The sequence below is a fragment of the Ochotona curzoniae genome, unplaced genomic scaffold, assembly GCF_017591425.1.
Source record: "Ochotona curzoniae isolate NIBS_2020 unplaced genomic scaffold, NIBS_Ocur_1.0 scaffold_4505, whole genome shotgun sequence".
NCBI classification, from domain to species: domain Eukaryota; kingdom Metazoa; phylum Chordata; class Mammalia; order Lagomorpha; family Ochotonidae; genus Ochotona; species Ochotona curzoniae.
Genome location: NW_024467118.1, coordinates 15874723 through 15890640, shown reverse-complemented (window position 1 = coordinate 15890640; position 15918 = coordinate 15874723). Strand labels below are relative to the sequence as shown.

Below are 15918 nucleotides of genomic sequence, written 5' to 3'. Positions count from 1 at the left end.
TAATGATAAACCAAATGCGGTGTGCATACGGTGGACTACTATTAAGTCTTTAAAAAGAATGGAAATCTGATATGTGTCTCTACACAGTTTAGCTTTGAGGGCATTAGGCTAGAGAAAAGAGGCCAGACCCATAAGGACGGTGTGTGAATCCACCTCCACAAGGGCCTGCGTTAGTCCAATTTGCAGACAAAGACAGTACAATAGTTGTTGCCAGGTCTGGGGGAGGGGAAGAATAGCAAGTTATTGTTAATTAAGAGCATTTGGGTTTGGGATAATGAAAAAGCTTTGGAGAGGGATAAAAGGCGATGGTTGCCTAACGTTGTGAATGTGTCTAATGCCAACTGCATTGAAGACGTAAAAACGGTAAAAATGTGCATTTTTTATTAGGCATAAGTTATAATAATGAAAATTTCAAAAATATTTAAGAACTTTAAAATGACTTCTAGAATATGATTGTGGCAATGAATCAAGCTTCAAGCAAAGATGTTTACCAGAATGCTATTGATCATTGCAAAACAACACTTAGAAACAACTTGTTGGTCAAATCAAAGACAGCACAGTCCCTAAAGCAGCTAACCTGGGATATTGGAGTTCTTGTTGTTTCTTGCTGTTTCTTGCTGTATGTTTTATCTCTTACCGCCTTCCTGTGCTTGGCACAGAGAAGACACTCAACAAATACTTTTTAATTAGTTAAAATGGTGAAATACGATGTACAAGGGTATTTACAAAGGATTTTAATGACATAGGAAAATAGTAAATGAAAAAAAAACAAAAACAAAAACAGGATAAAACTTGTATACATTACTTGATTTAGCAGCATAAAACAAGGCTTCCCGTTATGTGAAATACTGAATTCCCTTATTGTTTAAACCAATCTGGGCTGCAGCTTGTTACACCTGAAAGCACCCTAACTGATCCATCCACCCACACAGACACATTTCCCATAAAGGGTTTCTCCTGCTTTCCCAGAGCTCATTCCAGAGCAAAGCGGAAAGGAGTAAAACTTGTGGTATTATTCATAAAAGTTACCTGACAGCCAGGAGAAAAACAGGAAAAATGACTTAAACAAAACACAAAAAGCAATTGCAGCGCTATAAAATACAGCTGGCTGGAACCATTTAGTGAGGTTCAGATAGGTTCGCAATCTGGAATAACTTTTTTAGCTCTTCTTCTAATAATGGATATTTGTAATAATGATCTTGAGTCACCAATAAAAACGTCCAAGTTGTTCAAACTATTCTGTTTGAGAAGATGACACATTATATAATGCAGTTTGGAAAGATTTTCATTAAAATGTTTAAAAGTCTTAGGGCTTTCAGCTGAAATTAAATTCTTCCAGAAATGCAAAGGTATTTTAGTTGACACACTAAAAATCATATGTTTATGTTGGAAATTGGTTTCTCTAAGATTTGGTATGCAAGCAGACCACTGAATGGTGGGTAGGGTGGGAAGAGAGCTTATTTAAAATGTAGTTTCTGCAAGCCTTTCCCCCCACTCTAGTGCTTCTAAGATGGAGCTGAGTTCTGGCATGTTCAATAGATGCCCTATATAATATGTTAGAACTCCTGAGAATTGAACTCCATGGACATAATTTCAGGATTGCTGAATAGTTCTGTACCTACCAAGCCTCCAGCTCCAGACATATTGTTGCTTGCTACTCCATACAAGAAGCAGGTGCACCCTGCTGCTTGTTCCCCAAGAAACTTGGGCTCCAGTGGAGTGATGTTGAGGTGGTGATATTCTTCAGGAGTGGAGCTTGTTCAGAAGTAATTAGATCACAGGATCCACCTTTATAATGGATTGATACTGTCCTAATGGAATGGGTCAGCAATCTGGGACTCCATTATTTTCTGTGAAAATGAGCTGTTGCAGAGGGAGTCAAAGATAGGCCCAAATTTGTCCTCTGGCTTTCTTTCTCACCACGCGTTCCCTCATGCCTGAGACTTTCTGCTTCTCTGTTGTGTTATGATGCAGTCTGATGGTCTGGTGCAATGAAGTTTGGACCTCCCAGTTCCCAAAATCAGGGTCTGATGAAGTCTCTTTTCTTTATAAAATGTCCATTCTTGGGTATTTTGTCATAGCAACACAAAAGAGACTAACACATGATCTGTGTCTTAGCTTAAAACAAAGTATTAGCCTGCTTACAATGTGCTGTTATATTCTTAAGGTAGTTGAGAGTTATACCTGTCCTGATGTAACTCAAATTATATGATCCTGTTTTCAGCTTTAAAGAACTCCTGTTCTATCACTAATTAAATTAAAAATGAAATTTGAGTTAACAACCATCAAGTTTCATCTTTAAGTTGATGTGAATGTCATGTATGATTGTTATCAATAGCTCCTGCACTATCCCTCCTCTCTTGCAAGATGCTGGGAAAAGTACTAGGTGAATATAGGGGAGTCTTAATCAAATGTATCACATGATTGAAAAGATTAGGGAGACATGGGTTTATTTGGACATTGCACTGTTATTCTGCTCCTTGAGTGAACAAAGCAAGCATGAAATTTAAGAAGTATAATGGTAGCATCTTCCCAAAAAGTTATATTATAATAAACAACTCACAGTTTTTCCACTTGCATTACAACATGCTTTCTGCAGGTGAAAGACATTTTTTTTACTATTTCTTCTTATTCCCCCACCCACTTTCTTCTCCAGCACAAGGCCATGCTCACAGTGAACCCCCAGCAAACCAGATGTCTCTAGAAATACATCATGCAGGCTACCTTCAGCACCCAAAGCCTATGTCGCTTCCTCTAGAAGTGTGAGTCTCTTCTTTCTTTGTGGTCCTACAGTTGCTACTGTGGCATTGAGTATGCTGCCCTTTAGTTCCTCATTGAAATGCCTGTCTTGTTGAGTAGGCTGTAAGCCAGCCAAAGATAGGCCCAATATCTATTTAGGAATATGGGAGAGTGAGCAGTGTTTGGCAGCACTGACAAACTGGACTCTGGCATTCTCTAATTGAGAGAGTAGAGAGGATTAACTCTGTTCTTAAGATGTCAAATGAATGTTCAGCAAATACTCTTACAAGAGTACATAACTGGAGCTGCTGTTATGGTTCCCCAGGTTAAATCACTGCTTAGCATCCTATATTGGAGTGCCAGCTTCCAGCTAATGCACCTGGCAAGGCAGAGAGTGATGGTTCTAGTACTTGAATTCCTGCTCTTCATGTGGGAGATCTGGATGGAGTTCCTGGCTTCTGGCTATGGTCTGGCCCAAACCCAGTTATTGTGACCGTACAGGGAGCAAACTACTCTCTCTTTCTCACCCTGTCACTTTGCCTTTCAAATAAAGATATATGTCTTTAAAACAAAGCCAAAAAAAAGTATAGATAATATTTAATTAAGACAAAAAGGAAATACAAAAGAAGAAACAGGTGTGGGGGATGAGCTCAGATAAGAGCACTGGGAGTAGCCTGCACACTGCCCAGGACTGTGCAGGTTGTCCTCAGAAACGCCTACCTGGGGAGGAGGAACTGACTTGCGCTGTTTATCCTGAAAGGGTTGGGGGAAGCCATCAGTAAGCGAAGGTCTGGTATACCCATATACACAATTTGTGGGATTTGGTGAAGAATGAGAGCACAGGATCCCTTATTGGAAAATAGAAAAATTCACCTTAAATGTTCTAAATGTACCGAAATTTTAAAAATGAGTTTCTCTCTTCATGCCGTGGCACTTCTTCAGTTTACAAAATTTATTGTTTATTTGGAAGACAGAGTTACAGAGAGAAAGTTGGAGAGAGACAGAGAGAGAGAGAGAAAGGTAGTTCTTTCACCCTTTGGTTCACTTCCCAAATGGCCACAGCAGCTGAGACTGGGCCAGGCACAATCCAGGAACCTGGAGCTCCATCCTGTGTGGGTAGCAGGGGGCAGAAAAACTTGGATCACTTGGTAAGGAACAATTTAAAGATTATCAGCACTTTATCAGGTTCATCTTCGCATGCAAATAAAGACTCTTGAGACTACCTGGGCCCCTTCCTGGGACTCAGAGGGTCAGGATGCACCTGGACCTGAAACATGCCGTGGTCCCCTCTCATCATCTTCTAGAACCACTTACAACACCTCAGCAGGTTGGTATGTAGGAAGGTAGGGGAGTTGCGATGGAAGGATAAATGAGTTCCCAAAAGTGTTGCAAACTCCATAGCAGATTGTACTAGGTACTTGGATCTGGTGCCAAGAGGCTACTGCTGATGATTCTCCTATTAATGGCCTGTGGTGCCACCACCGTTGGGTGGAAATTGCTGCTGCTGCCAGGCCATGTCCTAGGATGCAATCTGAGTACAGGTACAAGAACTATAAGCCTGCCATACCTGCACTCAGATCCTCACAAGGACAGAGGGTATCAGCAGTATTGGGAGGGCAGATAGAGAGAACAGGCAGAACCCAGAGTGGGTTGTATGGAGAAATGAGCGGCCAAGAACTTCTCCCAGGAAGTAGTTTGTAGCAGCTCTACACTTCAGCTAGACTGCTAACTCCCCAGGATACACTCTAACACCCTATGGGACTTCACTTACAAATCCAGAGGTAATGTAAAAATGTCAAGACAGGGCCTGGTACAATGGCTGAATTGGCTAAACCCTTGCCTTGCAATTGCCAGGATCCCATATGAGCACTGGTTCCTGTCTTGGCTGCTCCACTTCCCATCCATATCCATGGTTGTGGCCTGGGAAAGCAGCAGAGGATTGGCCAAAGCCTTGGGACCCTGCACCCGTGTGGGAGACCTAGAAGAAGCTCCTGGCTTCTTGCTGCTGGCTTTGGATTGGCTCAGTTCTGGCCATTGCAGCCGCTTGGGAAGTAAACCAACAGATGGAAGATCTTCCTGTCCTTCCTCTGTAAATCTATCTTTCTCGTCAAAATAAATAAATCACGGAAAAGAAGAAGAAGAAGAATGTCAAGACAGTACCCACAGATCATTAAATCCCCAAGTGTGGGGACCTTCTGAATATGAAGCCTTATATGACTGCACTGGTTGCAAACCCACGGAACCCTTCTCTATGACATTGCCCAAAAGAATGAGAAAACAGGAAAGAACCAAGTAATTGCTGGGGGGCCCTGATGTGGGAGGGTAGGTGGTGGAAAGTTGCCAATGAAGAGCAAAAACCAGCAGCACACAGAAGGAGCTAGTTCCAGAGGCTGAAAGAAACCAGCCACCAGTTAGAAGAGAGGCCTCCTCTCAGAGATCTACAGAAAAGTTTACTTCTCTCATGAACATTCATTTAAAATGGAGCTGGTGTTTAGAAATTGGAGGCCTTCTCATTAAAAACCAACAAAAAAACTCTCCCTTGCCAAAAATCCAAATCATTCACACTCTACCATGGCCAAGACCAGGCAGACACGAGCAGCCGCTGTCCCTTAACAGGTACATAGGCCCTCCGGAACAACGGCTTCCTGTGATTCAGCAGCAGCTGCCTGTGCAGCTGGTCAGGATCCAGCTTTGCCTAGGTACACACGGCCTGCAGGCACATGAGTGTGGAACTGCAGGTCTGCACTGCGTGTCCAGTGCTGCACAAAAGTCAAGCAGAAGGGACCTAAAAGTAAAACAGTTCACTGGCTTTTAGAAAGCTGGAAAGTATCGGTAATCTTGATGGGAACAGTCTGAATGGGGTTTGGCCTGGAAGCCAGATGGCAGTGGGCTGAGAAGTGAATGGGAGGTGATAAAGTTGAGGCAGCAAAGGTAGAGACGAAGTTTTCAAGTGTTCTTTTTTGTGTTTTTAAGAAGGGTGATGGAAAGTAGATTGAACCCCTACCCCCAACTATTCCTCTTCCTCCCTCCTGCTCCTTCCCACACACCCTCTATAACTAAATAAAGAAGTAAAGCAACATGAAATGAAGAAAGAGCTCTGTTTGAAATTTTACACTTTAGAAAAAATAATCAATTCAAGAGTAGGAGTGGAAATTAACTGGCATCTTACTGCTCCCTGTTAACATGTCATACCCAAGGATGTTCTTCATGACTAGAGTCATCTCCTGGGACCCTTGAGGGATTCATGCCTGGATTCCCCTCAAATGGCAAAATCCACAAATGGTCACGTCTCCTTATATAAAGTGGAAAGTATGGGATACACTTTTGGCACAGTGATTAGGGTGCTTGGGACATCCACATTCCATCCTGGATTGTGGGTTCTAGCCCCAGTTCTGCTCCTGGAATTCTGCTAATGTACACCCCGGTAGACAGCAGGCAGTGATGGCTCCAGAGCTTGGATCTCTGCCACCAATGAGCGAGACAGATGGAGTTTTCAGCTCTTGGCTTCGGCCTGGCCCCTAAAACCTCTAGGGACATTTGAGAAGTAAATCAGTGCACATGAATGCACTCACTCTCTCTGCTTCTCAAAAAAAAAAAAAAAGAAATAAAATGACACAGAGTTTAAATATAACTCATGCACATCCCTTTGTATGATTAAAATTATCTCTAGATGATTTATAATACATCATGCAATGTTAATAGTATGAAAATAGTTGCTGTACTATTTTGTTTAGGGAATGATGGCAAGAAGAACTAATCCGTGCATTCAATATGGACATATTTTTCCCCTTTAATATTTCCAGCCTGTTGCTGATTGAATCCATGAACACAGAACCTCACCCAGGCCAAGGGCTGGCTGTGCAGCTGCTGCTAGTGGTACTTGTTTGAGGCTAATTCACAGGCTTCTTTAAACTACTTCAAAAATTTTTATCCTGTGACCTAATAGTTTTCCTTAATGACAAATTTTAGGGAAAACCCCAGTTTGTTTATATTGTAGAAAACAAAGCAGAGTTACACAGTTTAGGAGAGACTCTAAAAATGTATTTGTCAGTCCTGTATTAAATACATTCATATATACACACACAAATATACATGTATATATCTATGGATCTTAAAGAACAGTGAACTACTCAACTTGTAAAATACAGTGTAGAATAAGCAACACTGCCTCTTTCAGTTGTTGAATAAATGAATCTTAAAATAAATGATGACATCTGTTTCCACCTACTGCCCTGTTGTTGGGATGTTTTAAGGGCTTGTTTGTTCACACAGATTGTCATTGGAAAGGCTGATATTTTATTATGCACATATTTAGGTTTGGACTTAGCAGGCTCTCTGTTTCATGAAGGGTCTAACTTACACCTTGTCCCCAAAAGGAGCTTACCTAGAATAGTGAGGGCTCCAATACCTCTTAGCTAGAAATGCCCTTTAACTTGGGAGCAGATTCTGAGAGATTGGTTAAGTCAAGTTCTGGAACTTCTATAGTCATCAGATTTCAACTCTGGCTGCTACTTGTCTGTCAAAGCCCAGGAAGTCTGCTCACTGCCCCCGTGGCCTACTCTTGCCAACTGTTTACAGAGTGCGGTCTCTGAAGTTCACAAGGGTTCTGTGAGATGGTCAGTTCTCAACACATAATGGTATGTGTTGCAATGGTAGTGATTTTGAATGGAACTCAAGGACATGACACAAACTGCCCTTGTTTTAAAAAAAGCAAGAAAATTATCATTTTTCTTCTTGCAGTTCCTTAGGTTAGTCAGTGAGCCTGTACTTAATGCATTCCTAGATTCTTTGGGAAAATAGCCCTGCTCCAGTATCCACTTCTACTAATACTTGTTAAATAGACCATTGTCTACAAAAAATGTGCATTGATTCATTTTCTATTGCTACAACAAAACAATTGAGGCAAGTATATTAATGTATACTAGTGAGTTTCCATTACTATCATGGAAACCTAAGGCAACTAACCTTATAAAGAGGCCTTATTTTGATCACAGTTTTGGAGCTTCAAGCCTAAGCTTGGGTGATCCCATTCATCTGGCCTCTAGGTCAGGATGTCAGAGACAACAGCAGCAACACATGTGGGAGTGCGTAGTCATAGCTCAAGCCAGGAACAGAGAGACTGGACCCAAACTCAGGCTTTTGTAGCAACTGTGCTTAAGAACTGCCCTCCCAGAGCATACTGACAATGTCCAAAGGGCCCTCAACTACATCCCAACCCCTCAATGTTCTGCAGCTTCCCCCAAATGCCACCCTGATGACCAAACCATCCACGCATCCGTTTTTAGGGGAGATTGGATATGCAAACTAATATTCAAACTATAGCCACTGGGGACTTCATAAAGAAGAAATGTCTGTTTAGCTCAGTTTGGGAAGCTGAAAATCTAAGATGAGGTTCCTGGTTGCATTGCGGAGCTTGTGGCAGATGGCCTTACAGTGATGGCAGAACCTGTGGCAGCAAATATGGCCAGAAAGGAAGACAGAGTGTGGGGAAGGAGCTGCTCTTGTTTTATAATAACCTACCCTCTCGGGCACTGTTAATTCCTTCTGAGGCAAATACCCCATACTGCCAACAACCTTATCATCCTCCACTAGAACTAACCTCTTATAAAGTTTTACCATCTGATACCATTGCACACCAGGGTCAAGCTTCCAAGACATGAGCCCTTGTTGGACAAGTTGTATCTAAACTGTAGCAATGTGTCCCAGCTTTCCAGATTTATGTCCTTCTTATAACACAAAATGAATTCATTCCATGGCAGTGGTCCCTTGTCATAACAAGTTCATGTCTAGAGTCTCCTCTATGACTCAGGGCCACTTCCTTCCATTTATAAGTCCACAAAGCTAAAAAATAAATGATATACTTTAAAGATAAAATGACAGGGTAAGTTCCAGGTTAAATAATCCTAGATATATGTTTTTAAAAAAGGAGGTGGTGGGGTGGTGGTGGTCACAGGCCCTCAAAAAGAATGAAATCTAGCAGGGCAGACATTATATATATATTTAGAAGTTAGAGTCTCAGACATACAAAGAGACAGGTAAGGCTGGTTCATTCTCGCAATAACCATGATGGTCAGAGCTGGGCCAGGCTGAACCCAGGAGCAATGAGCTTCAGCTGGGTCTCCAATATGAGTGTCAGGGATCCAAATACTTGGGTAATCTTCTGCTGCTTTTCCTAGTACGGAGTTGGATCAGAAGTAGAACAGCCAGGAGATGAGCAAACATTCAAAATGAGATGCTTGTGTCACAGGCAACGGCTTTTCCTACTTCATAATGCCAGCCCTGATATTCAATATGAAAACCCCAAGTCTAAGATCCTATGTACACTGTAGTAAGGGTGGCACTCCAAGACTTAAGGCAACCTCGCTCTTATAAATTTTCTGGCCCTAGCCACTACGCCTGTTGTTTTACACACCGATGTCTGCCATTTTCCCAGGTGGGTGTTCTGTGCTGGTTGCTCTAATTTTCTGTGCTGTCAGTTGTGGCTCCACTTTCATAACCCTGTAGACCCTCCTCACTGGAGGCTCTTCTATGATAGTTCTACTGCTGCAGCAAATTTCTGCCTGGTTATGACATCTCAGTTGAAGCTCTATTTGGCCCAGCTGCAAAATCAGAATCAATGGCTAAAGTCCTCGCCTTGCGTGAGCCAGGATCTCATATGAGTGCTGGTTTGTATCCCAATGGCTCCACTTCCCTTCTAGCTCCCTGCTTGTCACCTTGGAAAGCAATCAAAGACAACTCAAAGCCTTGGGACCATGCACCCGTATGAGAGAGTTTAAAGTGGCTCCTGGCTTCAGACCAGCTCAACTCCAGCCATTGTGGTCACTTGGGGAATGCACCAGCAAACAGAAGATCTTCCTCTCTATCTCTCCTCCTCTCTGTATATCTGATTTTTCAATAAAAATAAATAAATCTTAAAAAAAAAAAAGGAAAGAAAAGACACCTGCATCCTACCTTGGAGTAACTTGGGTGTGATTCCTAACTCTAAAAAAAAAAAAAAAATTCAGAATCAATATCACCAAAAAGCTGAGACCTTTTGCTATCCGCATGATGGTTTGTGGGTCTGTTTGAGCCATGACTACAGTAGCTGTGGAGCAGGTTTCAGTTCCAAATCCCAGAGAAGAATCTTAACCTGGCCATGGAAAATGAGCTCTTCCGGAATACCCCAGTTTCTTTTCCTGAAATTTTTTTTTGCCTTTCTAGATCTCAAGCCTATAATGAGAGGGTTGGCCTGCAAGATTTCTCAGATATCTCAAAGTCTGTTTCTTATTGTCCTGACAATTTGTATGTGTGGTAATCTCTGCAGTAAGTAGCCACACATCTGCATTTGCTTAAAAAATAATTTTGAGAGAGAGAAAATTTTGTTAGTTGGTTCACTATCCAAATGCTCCCAATAGCTAGTTAGACCAGTCTGAAGCCTAGAGCCTGGAATGCCATCTGGGTCTCCCACATAGAACTTAACTCCTTAAGCAGTCATCTCCTGCCGCTCAGGGTACATGTTCTTTCCCTGGTCAGACTTCAAATATTCCAAAACTTTCTGCTTTGTTTCCTTTTGCTTTCCTAATCTCATTGTGAACCTCATGAAAAGCAGCCAGCAATAGACACATCGCAGGCTACATTCTCTACTGTTGAGAAATTCCATCGACCAAACACCCTAGGTCAGTGCTCTCAGATTTGGCCTTTCACAAAGCTCTAGGTCATGGACACAGTCCAGGCTTAGCTGCTTCATAACAGAGATGGACTTTACTCCAATTCTAAATAGGATACTCTTTACCCTCTAGGTCTATTCTTGGTCTCCTGGACTTCGAGCCCTTAGCAGAATCCGTTATACTCCCTTTAGACAACTTTAGACTTTTTCCAGTTGATTTGTCAGAACTATTCCAACCTATGTTCCTAAATTCCAAAGTTTCTCCCACATTTTCAGGTGTAATTATAGCAACGACCTTTCTCCTCAGTTCTGATTTTCTGTAATAGTCAAATTCCATTGCTCTAACGGAATAGCTGAGTCTAGATTCTCTATAATGAAAAGAGGTTGGGGAAAGATTGAGGCCTCTTGAAGTGTTAGTAGTGTTTTGCTCTTAATTTATCTGCTAATTTTGTGCATAATGCTCCCCCCTAAAAAAAGCAAACTTCCTTGATTTGTACACTCAGTTGTGTATCTTAGCATGTAAGTTCCACTTTAATAAAATGATCTCTTAAAAAGACACACACATACGAGAGGTTATAAGAATTCTGAGGACCTTTTCAGCTCTTACCACACCAAAAATGTATTCTCAAAATCCTAACATACTCAAGGAGACGCCCCCCCCCCAATACAAAGAAAAAAGGAAAATACAAGAGGCTCATGAACTCACAACTTTGAAGGCTGAAAGTCCAAGATGGGATAGTCCTGCTGGTTTGGCCTTTGCAAAAGTCTCATTGTTGAAGTGACCGTCAAGGTGCAAGCATCTGTGAGAGCAATCACATGGTGAGACAGGAAGCCCAAGAGAAGCAAGGAGCCAGTTCTGTTTTTTCCTAATGGTTAATTCTCTTGGGAAGTATCGAGGGTCCTGCTAAATTCCTTCTGAGGGCAGTGCCCTAGTGAACGAACCACCATCCACTAGGTTTCACTTCCCAAAGGCTCCACTGCTTACACCATTGGCACACTGAGGACTAAAGCTACCAGAATGTGACCCTTTGAGAGACAAACCATGTCCATCACTAGCAATGACCAAACTTGCAAGTCAGTGAGGCAGCTTTTATGCAATTACCAACAACCAGGCTCCTTCCAGACGGAGCTATGGGTGGTGGGGAGAGTTATGCTAGTGGATGTGCTGGATGGAGGGAGAGAAGATGTTTGCGGTTCGCAGAGGAAATGGATAGGAAAGAAGCAAGAGCGTGCAAACATAGGCCAGTTTCAAAAATATAGGTTCCATCCTCACTAAATCACTAAAGCTGGTATCTGCAAATCCAGTATACTATTCTTGAATATTTATTTTCCTTTACACCTTACAGCATGTGACAATCTCGGCAAGACCCATTTTCATGAAATCAATTCAAATCGTGAAATGCTTGGATGGCACAGAAGAGTTTTGGTCTTCCTGCTGCCTATCTCCTGGCTATTTTCTCTGCTTTCTTGTAAGCCAAACCATCTTTTGCCTCCAACACATTGTTTTTCTTTCCTTCCCCACTCCCCTCCACCCCCACATTCATTCTTGTAGATTTGGCTTCTCTGTTCTTGCCCTTAATGATCTCATCCAATATCATGTGTTTTTTTTTAATTTATTCTACACAAACACAAATTATGTAGACTGAACTTCTTTATCAAGTTATAGACCAATGTCAATGAGCAGTGGGTAGTGGAAAGAACTAGGAAGTTGGAAATTAAATCAAATGAGATCACACATGTGAAAATCCCAACTGCTCTCTATATGCCAATTGTTGTTTTATGCTTTCCATAGCTTCCAAGTCATTTCATTCTGTTTTCCTGGCCTTTGCTGATAGTCCCACTTTTTAGTTAAACAGGGGAAAATGGAGGTGCCATTTTGTTTTCTTCTCACATTCATATAATCCAACCAAACACCATATAAATAGTATATTTCTTTTCAAATTTTTAAGGTTTTACTTATTTGTTTTTTAATATATTTTTATTTTGAATTTTGAATTATGTGGTACAATTTTGTATAGGCTGGGATTCCCCTCCAAACTCCCACCCCTCATCAGATTATTCCCATTTTGTTACAATAGTGTAGACCTTCATAAGGAATCATAATTCTATCAGTCTCTTACTTAAGTGTGGTTTTACTTATTTGTAAAGCAGAAGGAAATAGAGAAGCGTCTTCCATCCATTGGTTCATTACAATAATCCAAGCTGTTCCAAGCCAAAACTGCAAGCCGGAAACTCAATTCAAGTCTCTCTCATTGGTGGTCATGACCTAACTATCACTTGCTACATCCCAGGGTGCACATTAGCAGGAAGCTGAAATCAGGAGTAGAGCCTAGATCTTAAACTAGATGCTCTGACATGGGACATAGGTGTCTCAGGCAGTCTCAGCCAGAGTGTCACATGATCAATCTCCATATATTGTGCTTCTGAGTCTTTTGCATTCTTTCCCTCTTTCCAACATACAAGTCCGTCTCATGAAGCAGAATGATTTCTTTGTTCCAGGCTCCAGTTTTAGCACATGATTCAAGGCCTCAGTGAATCTCCATTTTTTACCAAAATCAGAACAAACTCTCCCACCCAGTATGTGAGCTCCTGTGCCAAAGGGACCCTTTATGCCTGTGTGGATTTTTTTTAACATCTCGTTCTCCTGTTCAATCACGTTGTCCCAGATAACAGGTGATCTCTTTTTCTTGAAAAACCCCTCCAACTTCTAGCCCCTGTGGGATTTGCTCACATCAGCCTCCTCTGCAAAATGCCTTTCTCCTGTATCTCCCACCCTACGTTTAAGGATGTATTGTCTGGGACCAGCCGGAGGTAAAAGTGCCATCTGTTGTCAACCAAGAAAGGCTGGGGGTGAACAGCACTTGCTGCATAAAGTCATGTCAATGATAATATCTGAGCCTCAGGAAATAGTCAACTTCTTTCCCTTTGCTTGTTTGAAACTCAGGTCTGAAAAGGAGATGAGGTATCATACTAAAGGTTTTCCTGGTATCTCCACAAGTCTTCTGTTTTGGAATAAAGGAAGGGGAATAAAACAAAGAAGGAAGGTGATCATAAAAGAATTATTGAGAAAAGAATGAACACCTAAGAAACAAATAATAAATAAGCATAGGCATGTCATGATCTGCAGTCTGAGTAAAGAGTTCTCTGGATGTTTCTAAATTTAGTATAAGCAACTTTTCAAAGATAAAGAAAACCCATGAACTATTGAATAGAACTGCCACACAACCTGTGAACACAATTGCTGGACAAGACCTTTACAATTCTGCTTCTGCTTGCTAAATGAGCCCTCACAAAAAGCATCCAAATATCCATAACCCAAATACACGTCACTTCCTTCAACTAGAGATCTCTGGGTCAGCCCTAAAAAGACAAATAACGAACATATTCAAGCAACTACTAATATTTCATACACAATGGGTCTTAGTCTTTGTTAATTTATAAGTAACCTTAAAACCACATGAATAAATTGCACCATACTGCACCTGTGTAAAAGTGATTGTGTTTTAAGTATGAACTAAATATGACAAATACAGTGAGCCTGAATTGGAAAACTGAATTCTAACTAAATTCCTAGGGAATCTCAGTGGAAGCCAATGGAAATGATTCTCTACATACAGTATGATTATTAACAGACTAGTAACTCTTGTTTGGGATGATAAGGCAAAAATAGTAAAACCAAACTTCTATAAAAAGTTACACATTCTTGGGCCTAGCATGGTAGCCTTGTGGCTAAAGTCCTCACCTTGCACGCGCCAGGTTCCCATATTGGCACTGGTTCATGTCCCGGCAGTACTGAGTCCCATCCAACTCCCTGCTTGTGGCCTGGGAAAGCAGTGAAGGACAACCCAAAACCTTGGGACCCACACCTGTGTGGGAGACCTGGAAGAAGTTCCAGGCTGCTGGCTTCGGATGAGCTCAGCTCTGGCCGTTGTGGCCACTTGGGGAGTGAAATCAGCGGACAGAGATCTTTCTCTTTGCCTCTGCTCCTCTCTGTATATATGACTTGCCAATAAAAATAAATAAATCTTTATTTTAAAAAAAATCACACATTCTTTTCTTAAGGGACAGCTTTAATACACAGAGAAATAAGGGAAGAGGTGAACACTCCATTGTACACCAGGAATATGAGGGAATCTGGTCTCAGAATGATCTAGTCATCTTATTTCTCTCCATCAATTTCAGCATCTCCTTTCCTCTTCTCTTCTTGAAGACATTCTTCTTCCTCATCCTCCTCTTCTCCTTCTTCAACAAAGTTGTCATCTTCATCCTAGAGTTCTTCTTTCATTAAGTAGGAGATGCCCACTTCTTCTCCCTCTGCTGCTTCTGAGCCTACTTCATCTTCATCCTCATCCTACTCTTCTTCCTCCTCTTCCTCAAATCTTTCAGGGGGACCAACTTCGTCGTCTTCCTCCTCATCATCTTCATCACCATCCTCATTGTCATCCTCTTCTGAGTTTGGGCCCTCATTATCCTCCTGATTAAACCCATCTAAGTATTTGATTTGCTGCAGCAATTCAAAAATACTTCCTCTGTAATCTTTCTGGTTTATGATCTCACAGTTAAATAAGTCCAGACTTTTCAAATTTTTAAGATTTTGCAGAGCTTTAATTGTACTGAGATATTTGATTTCTCTTTCCACTCAAACTGAGGTAGGCCAGATTTGGATATTTCTCCGCCAGCACCTCCAGGTTTTTGGAAATTATATTGTCGCTGAGTTCCAACTTCCAAAGTTTATTTAAGCTGGGCACCTGAACCAAGGAACTGAATTTCACATTAGCCATACTGAGAAACTCCAGTTCTTAAAGGTGTCATTCAGGTCTTCAATTTCTCTGTTGACACACAGGCAATTATCAAGGACCAGCTCTGTTATCTGCTCCAGGGCCCAGTTCCTTAATTCCAGGTTAATCCTCTTCTTCATCTCCATGTCCTCCTCCTGCTCTTCTGCCCCTACTCTCCTCCCTTCCCCTTTATTGCCCTTCCCACTACCCCCAAACCTGAAAATTAAAAAAATTTGGAAATGAATAAAAATAAATGCAAATATAAATGGCTATTATCACCAGCTAGGCGTGAAGGAGAAAGAAAAGAATAGCAAATGGAGTCCTAGGAGTTGGGACTCTAACTCAGCTGCCGCCACCTCCTTAGCCACACACCTGCACACACACACACACACACACACACACACACACACACACACACACACACAGAATCTTTCCCTTCAATGGCTGGTCAGAGACACTACGGTTTCCTTATGTACTCCTTTTTCAATGGTTGAGTAGCATTCCATAGAGTGGATGTACCAGTGTCTTTATGTATTGTTTTTTCAATAGGCATCTAAGTTGTTTTCATGTTTTTGCCCTTGTAGATTGTATTGTTATAAACATAGGATTACAGGTCACTTTCTCAAATACAGATTTCATTTCTTTTGCATGTATTCCTAGAAATGGGGGAGCTGGATCATATAGCAGGTTTATTTTCAGTTCCTTTTTTTTTTTTAACACTGTTCATACTGACTTCCATAGTGGTTGTGCTAGCCT

General features: G+C 41.5%; 1 pseudogene; it reads right to left on the bottom strand.

Annotated features, from left to right (window-relative positions):
- Nucleotides 1-14534: 14534 nt before the first annotated feature.
- LOC121146658 lies at nucleotides 14535-15385 on the bottom strand (annotated as a pseudogene).
- Nucleotides 15386-15918: the final 533 nt, after the last annotated feature.